We start from the raw sequence: 7547 nt of genomic DNA, 5'->3' as shown, positions 1-7547 counted from the left end.
ACAGAAGGAACACTACCCAATTCGTTCTATGAAGCTACAATTACACTCATACCCAAACCCCACAAGGACCCGACAAAGAAAGAGAACTTCAGACCAATCTCCCTTATGAACATCGATGCAAAAATACTCAATAAAATTCTAGCAAACCGAATCCAAGACCACATCAAAACAATCATCCATCATGATCAAGTAGGTTTTATCCCAGGAATGCAGGGATGGTTCAATATTCGGAAATCCATCAATGTAATCCACTATATAAACAAACTTAAAGAAAAAAACCATATGATTATCTCACTAGATGCTGAGAAAGCATTTGACAAAATTCAACATCCCTTCATGATAAAAGTCTTGGAAAGATCAGGAATTCAAGGCCCCTACCTAAACATAGTAAAAGCAATTTACAGCAAACCAGTAGCCAACATCAAGCTAAATGGAGAGAAACTTGAAGCAATCCCACTAAGATCAGGGACTAGACAAGGCTGCCCACTCTCCCCCTACCTATTCAATATAGTACTGGAAGTCTTAGCCAGAGCAATTAGACAACAAAAAGAAGTCAAAGGGATACAAATAGGAAAGGAAGAAGTCAAAATATCGCTATTTGCAGATGATATGATAGTATACTTAAGTGACCCCCAAACTTCCACCAGAGAACTCCTAAACCTGATAAACAACTTCAGCAAAGTGGCTGGTTATAAAATCAACTCAAACAAATCAGTAGCCTTCCTCTACATGAAAGATAAACAGACTGAAAAAGAAATTAGGGAAATGACACCCTTCACAATAGTTGCAAATAATATAAAATACCTTGGTGTGAATCTAACCAAGCAAGTGAAAGACCTGTATGACAAGAACTTCAAGTCTCTGAAGAAAGAAATTGAAGAAGATCTCAGAAGATGGAAAGATCTCCCATGCTCATGGATTGGCAGGATTAATATAATAAAAATGGCCATCTTGCCAAAAGCAATCTACAGATTCAATGCAATCCCCATTAAAATCCCAACTCAATTCTTCACAGAGTTAGAAAAGGAAATTCTCAAATTCATATGGAATAACAAAAAACCTAGGATAGCGAAAACTATTCTCAACAATAAAAGAACTTCGGGAGGAATCACCATCCCTGACCTCAAGCTGTACTACAGAGCAATAGTGATAAAAACTACCTGGTATTGGTACAGAGACAGGCAGGAAGATCAATGGAATAGAATTGAAGACCCAGAAATGAACCCACACTCCTATGGTCACTTGATCTTTGACAAAGGAGCTAAAACTGTCCAGTGGAAAAAGGACAGCATTTTCAACAAATGGTGCTGGTTCAACTGGAGGACAACATGTAGAAGAATGAAAATTGATCCATTCTTATCCCCTTGTACAAAGCTCAAATCTAAGTGGATAAAGGACCTCCACATAAAACCAGATACACTGAAACTAATAGAAGAGAAGGTGGGGAAAAGCCTCGAATACTTGGGCACAGGGAAAAAGTTCCTGAACAGAACTCCAATGGCATATGCTCTAAGATCGAGAATTGACAAATGGGACTTCATAAAATTGCAAAGTTTCTGTAAGGCAAAGGACACTGTCAATAGGACAAAACGACAACCAACAAATTGGGAAAAGATCTTTACCAATCCTTCATCTGATAGAGGGCTAATATCCAATATATACAAAGAACTCAAGAAATTAGACTCCAGGCAACCAAATTACCCTATTAAAAAATGGGGTATAGAGCTTAACAAAGAATTTTCAACAGAAGAAACTCGAATGGCCGAGAAGCACCTAAAGAAATGCTCGGCATCCTTAGTCGTCAGGGAAATGCAAATCAAAACAACCCTGAGATTCCATCTCACACCAGTCAGAATGGCTAAGATTAAAAACTCAGGTGATAGTAGATGCTGGCGAGGGTGTGGAGAAAGAGGAACACTCCTCCATTGTTGGTGGGACTGCAAGATGGTGCAACCACTTTGGAAATCAGTGTGGCGGTTCCTCAGAAAATTGGACATAGCATTACCCGAGGATCCAGCTATACCACTCCTAGGCATATACCCAGAAGGTGCTCGAACATATAATAAGGACATATGCTCAACTATGTTCATAGCAGCCTTATTTATAATAGCCAGGAGCTGGAAAGAACCCAGATGTCCTTCAACTGAGGAATGGATCAAAAAAATGTGGTATATTTACACAATGGAGTATTATTCAGCTATTAAAAACAATGAATTTGAGAGGTTCCTAGGTAAATGGATGGAACTAGAAATTATCATACTGAGTGAGGTAAGCCAATCACAAAAGAACACACATGGTATTCACTCACTGATTATTGGATATTAGCCCAGAACCTTAAAATGCCCAAGATGCAACTCACAGGCCACATGAAGTCCATAAAGAATGAAGACCAAGTGGGGGTGATTCGGTCCTTCTTGGAAGGAGCAACAAAGTACTCAGGGGAGCAAATATGGAGACAAAGCGAGGGACAAAAACTGAAGGAGGGGCCGTCTGAAGACCTTTCCACCTGAGTATCCATCCCATGTGCAGTCACCAAAGGTGGATGCTGATGTGGAAGTCAGGAAGTGCATGCAGATAGGAGCCTGATATGGATGTCTCCTCAGAGATCTTCAAGAGTCTGACATATTCAGAGGCAGATGCTCACAACTGGCCATTGAAGTGATCATGGGGTTCTCAATGGAGGAGTTAGAGTGAAGACTGAGGGAGCTGAAAGGATTTGTGGCCCCATGAGGAGAGCAACAATACCAACCGGCCACAGCTCCCAGGGTCTAGACCACCAGCCTGGGAGCACTTATGGAGGGATCCAGGGCCTTAGCTGAATGTATAAGAGTGGAGGGCCCTGCTGGGCACAGGTGGAGGATGAGATCCTTGACCTCATGAAGGCTGGACGCCCCAGGGGGTGGGAGTTTTGAGGGTGGGGAGGTGGGAGTGGGGGGGTAGATGGAGGTTGCATCCACAGGGAAGAGGGAGGAGGTGTGAGGGGATTGGGGGTTCCTGGGTGGGTGGGGGATGGGGTGAGGGGACAACATGTGAGGTGTGGATGGAACATCCAATAAAAAAATTAAAAAAAAAAGGAAAGAGAAAAAAAAAAAGAAAGAAAAAAAGGAAAAAAAAAGAATTAGTAAATGAGAAAAAGGGTATAGAGATACAGGTAGAAGATGACAATGTGCATATCAAGGAGAAATACAGGTAGAAGATCTGCATATGAAGGAGAGAGGGCATAGAAATAACCTGATAGCACATTGATTACAAACTTGAGCTTCTCTAATTGTGAAGAAATGAGTTTTTGTTGTTTAAATTACCCAGACTGTGACACTCTTCTTGGCAGCTTTAAAATACTAATATAGACCCCTTAAATTTAACTTTGCAAAGCTCACAGCCCTATCTCATAGGGATTTGCAAGATTTAGTCAAATTAATCTGTGTAAAACATTTGCAATTTTGCCTGTACATGGTTAGTCCTCAGTGTTAGCTCTTTATTATAAATATTCAATATGACAAACTATTGACATTGTTTAGTTGTGAGTGTTTGGAATAAAACTATTTGTTATACTGTGACCTATACCTTCAGTAAAATTTAAAAATTATTCCTCATAAAAGTAACTGTTTTGTGGGAATGAGATAGCAATTAAACACTGAGTGACATTAGAGGGTTATTAGCATCACTTTTCAGAAGTAATTTTAGGGTAATTTTCTTACATGAGATACAAAACTAACTCTGAAAAACATTTATTTATCATGATCACTCATTTCTAGGGGTTTTTTGTTTACTAGTAATAAAAAGACTTTCAGCCAGGGATGGTGGGTCATGCCTGTAGTTTCAGAATTTAGAAGACCAAGGCAGGAGGACTGCTATTTTGAAGCCAGCCTGGTCTTCAAAGTAAGAACTTGTCAGGATCTGAGAATGATGGCACATGCCTGTTGTTTCAGCACTCAGGGAAATAAGCAGGAAGACTGGAAGTTTGAAACCACCCTAGGCTACACAGTAAAACTTCTGCTACCTCCATTTTTTTAAAATTTAAATTGTTGATCATGTAGTTCCATAGGCCCCCAAACCAATGCAGATTACTGCCATTGATTTTGGTTCTAAGCAGAAGTTTATGGTTACCCTTCTTACTGAAGACACCACCCAATACAGTAACAAGACGTGGAGAAATCAAGCTGAGCTGAGATTGAGGCTTCCTCCATGTTAACAGCTTTCACTGTACCAGAAAATGCTCTGTGGGCTGCTTGAGAAGTGATGGATTCATCAACAGCCTTACGCAGAATATTCTGTATGGGTTTAACCAACAGTTTTCTGACTGGATTTGAGGCCTGTTTCAAAGAAGGGAATTTAACAGCCAATCCTGTAAACCTGGTCAAGAGCTGGTGGCAGAGGAGATTCTAAGCTCTAGGGGAGAAGCTGATACTATTAGTTTGCTAAGTTGATATGTAGTCATTGCTTTCCAAATATTCCTATTCATAGGTTCACACTACTGTCAGTCTTTGTTAGAAAAGCTTCTAGTGTGGGCCATTGTAAAGTTATGATCTGGTTCTTCTTCCCAGCCCCATAATTTCAGAAATAAGGCTCAGACTCAAAATACATTTATAAATACCTTGGCCATATAGCTAGGCTCTTCTCTGACTAGAATCATAACTTAAGATAACCAATTTATTTTAATGTACATTCTGTCATGTGGTTAGTTCCCAGTGCTTAGGTACCATACATCCTTCTCCTTATATTTTCATGTTGAATCTCTGTCAGGCTCTATTCCAGAATCTTTTCTCTTCCCGGATGCCCCACCTCTATTTCTTGCCTAATCCATAGGCCATAGGCTTTTTAATTGACAAATGATGCATCCATACAATACACGAGATATTCTCTCTACAGGCCATAGTTAGTGACAGACTCATGACTGGTGGAACTGACGAGAATAAGACAATGGTGTGCTCAGCCCTAAATGGGACATCAGCATCATATATCTTAAGGCTCAGAGAACATGATGGAAGAGGAAGCAGGAAGATCCAGGAAGATCCAGGAGATCTGTTTCAAAACGTGTCTTCTGGACATGGCATAGCTGCTGCACTCAAATTCACTGGATTTTGGTTACCTACCCAAATCCTATATAGACTGAGCCTGCCAAAATTTTGTTATAGAAGGGAGAAGGGCGCTTGAGGTCCCTCTATAAGAGATTATTGAAGTAAAGTCCACTACTCATGCTCATGTAAGCAATCCCAATTAACTAAGTAGACACACATGAACATGTATACATGCATACACACACACACACACAAACACATACACACAAATACACACATCAGACATGAAAAGTAAAGAGACTTGTTGAAAAGAAATGTGTTAACAGGAGGGAGGGTGATGAGGATGGGCAATGGTGGTGAAGATAACTACAATCTATTGTGTATATGATCCCATTAATGAATGAGTCATTTCCAGGCTGATGAGTCAATTGGCTTAGAGAGCAAAGGAAAGAATGGCATTTGACTATGATCTTCATGGCCTCTTCCTACAATCCCACCAAGTTAAACAGCATAGTGCCTGCCTTTAGTATAAAACATGAAAACATGATTTAAGGTAAACAGGAAGAAAAAAATCTGCATCACCTCTCCGGAGCCTGTAAGCAGCTCTCACTGGAGAGAGATGATTTCTACTTGGTAAAGGGAGAGAGTATCTAGGCCTCAGACTTGAAACTCAGTACAATAACCTCTCATCCAGGCATTACACATAGTAAAACTAGTACTGTGAAGAATACATGACACATAATTACCACCTCACCTACAACATTGGATAAGGACCTAGTCCAAACTTACTGGAAACAGAAAGCTAGTACAGAGCTTAGTTTGGGCCTACTACGATGAGACCTATAACCTGGTAGAAACTGAAGGCCCTGTATATAGTCTTGAGCTTAAAGATAGGGCCTCTAGAATGATCTAGACAACTGTTTGAGACCTGTGTGTTTGTGGGACAGACTTAGGTAACAGCCACAACAGTTCTATTGTTTGGCCTGGGACGCACATGCCCTCTCTCTTCCTGATATAGTGTACATCGTTATAGCTGACAGACTCAGTTGGGACCCATATTATTGATAACCTTGGAGGCCAGGGGATTGTTTCTATCTTACATTCCCCAACTTTGGGTTGTACAGTTACCGCCAAGTCAATACTTGCAAATGGGGCTTTAGACCTGCCTCAGAACCAGACAGGATCTACCCTTATGGGGTGAACTAGTGGTTAGCCCTGTATCATTTCCAGCTACAGACTAAGCTCTGCTATAAGATTGTGAAAGACCTGTGGCCGTAGAAGTCAGATCCAACCCAATTTGATATAAATGTCTTTCCAATTTTGTGTTTATCCTTCAAATTTTTATTCATGTTATATAATTTTCATTGTAAAAAAATTATCTCTGTGATTACATTTGTTCTTATTTTTTTCTAACTTTTAAAAGTGAGATTTGTTCTTGATTTCTTCTTCAGCTAGAATTAGAAAAATGGCATTATGTAACATGGTTCCCAAACATACTACAAAGTGGTAATAATCAAAACATGGTGTCAACATATAAACAAATGTATAGATCAGTGGTATAGAATAGAAAGCTAAGAAATAAAGCCATGCACCTACAGCAAATGATTCTTGACAAAGCTAACAAAATACACATTGATGAAAAAGTTGTCTTTCCAGTTAGTGGTGCTTGAAAAATTGAATATACAAATGTAGAAGAATGAGCCTACACCCATCTTCTGCCACTGACGCAAATCAGCTCACCATTGAATGACTTAAGTTTAAGACTATAGAACCACTGAAGTAAAGCAGAGAGGAAATGCTTTACAACACTAAAATGGGGTGGTGTTCTGGGGCTTTAAGCCCCAAGGCACAGAAACAAAAGGAAAAAAATGATAAATGGAGTTACTTAAAACTAGAAAGCTTTGTTCAGCAAAGGCAACTATGACCAGAGTGATGAGAGAGCTTACTGCATGGGAATGATATTTGGAGACTGTACACTTGGCAGAAGGTTGATGTTTCAGATATACAGATGTTTTAATCAGTGATCTATTGCTGTGAAGAGACACAGACACCATAGCAACTCTTATAAAGGAAAGCATCTAATTAGGTCTGGCTTACAGGTTCAAAGATTTAGTCCGTTATCGTAGCAGACATGGTGCTGGAGAAAGAGCTGAGTTCTACATCTGGATCAGCAGGGAACAGGAAGAGAGAGACACTGGACATGGCTTGAGCATCTGAAACCTTACAATCTCTGCCAGCACATTGCCCACTTTTTCCAACAAGACCATACCTACTCCATCATGGCACTTCATCTCCTAACAGTGCCACTCCTTGGTAACAAAGCATTCAAATCTATGTGCCTAGGAAGGCCATTCCTAATCAAATGACCACAATAAATAATTATTTTTAAAAGATTTATTATTTTTATATACATGAATGTTTGTCTATCTGTATGTACTCTATGTGTGTGGGCAGTAGTGGAGAAATGTAACCATTCCATTACACACTGCTGTAACATATATTTCTTATAGAAAAGAGCATAGACAATCC

The 7547-nt window shown here is 39.8% G+C and overlaps 1 pseudogene; it reads right to left on the bottom strand.

Moving 5' to 3' along the window:
* LOC114613514 overlaps window positions 1-7285 on the bottom strand; it is a 26554-nt pseudogene extending 19269 nt beyond the window's left edge.
* Between the last annotated feature and the right edge of the window lie 262 nt (window positions 7286-7547).

This window comes from Grammomys surdaster, unplaced genomic scaffold (genome assembly GCF_004785775.1).
Source record: "Grammomys surdaster isolate TR1022 unplaced genomic scaffold, NIH_TR_1.0 62, whole genome shotgun sequence".
Classification (NCBI taxonomy): domain Eukaryota; kingdom Metazoa; phylum Chordata; class Mammalia; order Rodentia; family Muridae; genus Grammomys; species Grammomys surdaster.
This window is presented reverse-complemented; position numbering and strand designations above follow the sequence as displayed.